This window comes from Coturnix japonica, chromosome 23 (assembly GCF_054131305.1).
Source record: "Coturnix japonica strain WE chromosome 23, WE-NBRP24, whole genome shotgun sequence".
Classification (NCBI taxonomy): Eukaryota; Metazoa; Chordata; class Aves; order Galliformes; family Phasianidae; genus Coturnix; species Coturnix japonica.
In genome coordinates, this window is record NC_140685.1 from 644118 (window position 1) to 647022 (window position 2905).

Sequence of the window (2905 nt, forward strand, 5' to 3'; positions counted from 1 at the left end):
TGCTTTACATATGATGTATGTCAGATCTATGGTGTAGGAGCTGCTGTGGGGCTGATGGGGGTCAGATCTATGAGGCAGGAGCTACTGTGGGGCTGATGTGGGTCAAATCAATGGGGCAGAGCTGCTCTTGGGAACATGTGTGTCAGATCTATGGGGCAGGAGCTGCTGTGGGGCTGATGTGGGTCAGATCTATGGGGCAGGAGTAGTTGTGGGGCTGATGGGGGTCAGATCTATGGGGCAGGAGCTACTGTGAAGCTGATGGGGGTCAGATCTATGGGGCAGGAGCTACTGTGGGGCTGATGTTGGTCTGATCTATGGGGCATGAGCTGCTGTGCGACAGATGTGGGTCAGATCTATGGGGCAGGATCTGCTGTGGGGCTGATGTGGGAAAGATCTATGGGGCAGGAGATGCTTTGGGGCAGATGTGGGTCAGATCTATGGGGCAGGAGCGTTTGTGGGGCTGATGGGGGTCAGATCTATGAGGCAGGAGCTACTGTGGGGCTGATGGGGGTCAGATCTATGGGGCAGGAGCTAATGTGGGGCTGATGTGGGTCAAATCAATGGGGCAGGTGGTGCTGTGCGACAGATGTGGGTCAGATCTATGGGGCAGGTGCTGCTGTGCGACATATGTGGGTCAGGTCAATGGGGCAGGATCTGCTGTGGGGCTGATGTGGGAAAGATCTATGGGGCAGGAGATGCTTTGGGGCAGATGTGGGTCAGATCTATGGGGCAGGAGTTGCTGTGGGGCTGATGTGGGTCAGATCCTTGGGGCTGAAGCTGCTGTGGGTCATATCTATTGGGCAGCAGCTGCTTTACATATGATGTGTGTCAGATCTATGGGGCAGGAGCTGCTGTGGGGCTGATGGTGGTCAGATCTATGGGGCAGGAGCTGCTGTGGGGCAGATGTGGGTCAGATCTATGGGTCAACAGCTGCAGTGGGTCTGATGTGGGTCAGATCTATGGGACAGGAGCTGCTGTGGGTCAGATCTACGGGGCAGGAACAGATGTGGGCCTGATGTTGGTCAGATTTATGGAGCAGGAGCTGCTGTGTTGCAGATGTGGGTCAGATCTATGGTGCAGGAGCTGCTGTGGGGCAGATGTAGGGCATATCTATGGGGCAGGAGCTGCTGTGAGGCTGATGGGTTTTAGATCTATGGGGAGGAGCTGCTGTGGTGCAGATGTGGGTCAGAGCTATGGGGCAGGAGCTGCTGTGTGGCAGATGTGGGTCAGATCTATGGTGTAGGAGCTGCTGTGGGGCTGATGTGGGTCAGATCTATGGGGCAGGAGCTGCTGTGGTTAAGATCTATTTGGCAGGATCTGCTGTGGGGCAGATTTGGGTCAGATCTATGGGGCAGGAGCTGCAGTGGAGATGATGTACGTCAGATCTATGGGGCAGGAGCTGCTGTGGGGCTGCTGTGGGTTACATCTATGGGGCAGGAGCTGTTGTGGGTCATATCTATTGGGCAGCAGCTGCTTTACATATGATGTGTGTCAGATCTATGGGAGCTGCAGTGGAGCTGATGGGGGTCAGATCTATGGGGCAGGAGCTACTGTGGGGCTGATGTGGGTCAAATCAATGGGGCAGAGCTGCTCTTGGGAACATGTGGGTCAGATCTATGGGGCAGGAGCTGCTGTGGGGCTGATGTGGGTCAGATCTATAGGGCAGGAGCTGTTGTGGGTCATATCTATTGGGCAGCAGCTGCTTTACACATGATGTGTGTCAGATCTATGGGGCAGGAGCTGATGTGGGGCTGATGTGGGTTAGATCTATGGGGCAGGAGCAGTTGTGGGGCTGATGGGGGTCAGATCTATGGGGCAGGAGCTACTGTGGGGCTGATGTTGGTCAGATCTATGGGGCAGGAGCTACTGTGGGGCTGATGTTGGTCTGATCTATGGGGCATGAGCTGCTGTGCGACAGATGTGGGTCAGATCTATGGGGCAGGATCTGCTGTGGGGCTGATGTGGGAAAGATCTATGGGGCAGGAGATGCTTTGGGGCAGATGTGGGTCGGATCTATGGAGCAGGAGCTGCTGTGTTGCAGATGTTGGTCAGATCTATGGTGCAGGAGCTGCTTTGTGGCAGATGTAGGGCTTATCTATGGGGCAGGAGCTGCTGTGAGGCTGATGGGTGTTAGATCTATGGGGAGGAGCTGCTGTGGTGCAGATGTGGGTCAGAGCTATGGGGCAGGAGCTGCTGTGGGGCAGAAGTGGGTAAGATCTATGGGGTAGGAGATGGTGTGTGGCAGATGTGGGTCAGATCTATGGTGTAGGAGCTGCTGTGGGGCAGATGTGGGTCAGATCTATGGGGCAGGAGCTACTGTGGGGCTGATGTGGGTCAAATCAAAGGGGCAGAGCTGCTCTTGGGAACATGTGGGTCAGATCTATGGGGCAGGAGCTGCTGTGGAGATGATGTACGTCAGATCTATGGGGCAGGAGCTGCTGTGGGGCTGCTGTGGGTTAGATCTATGGGGCAGGAGCTGTTGTGGGTCATATCTATTGGGCAGCAGCTGCTTTACATATGATGTATGTCAGATCTATGGTGTAGGAGCTGCTGTGGGGCTGATGGGGGTCAGATCTATGAGGAAGGAGCTACTGTGGGGCTGATGTGGGTCAAATCAATGGGGCAGAGCTGCTGTTGGGAACATGTGGGTCAGATCTATGGGGCAGGAGCTGCTGTGGGGCTGATGTGGGTCAGATCTATAGGGCAGGAGCTGTTGTGGGTCATATCTATTGGGCAGCAGCTGCTTTACATATGATGTGTGTCAGATCTATGGGGCAGGAGCTGCTGTGGGGCTGATGTGGGTTAGATCTATGGGGCAGGAGCAGTTGTGGGGCTGATGGGGGTCAGATCTATGGGGCAGGAGCTACTGTGAAGCTGATGGGGGTCAGATCTATGGGGCAGGAGC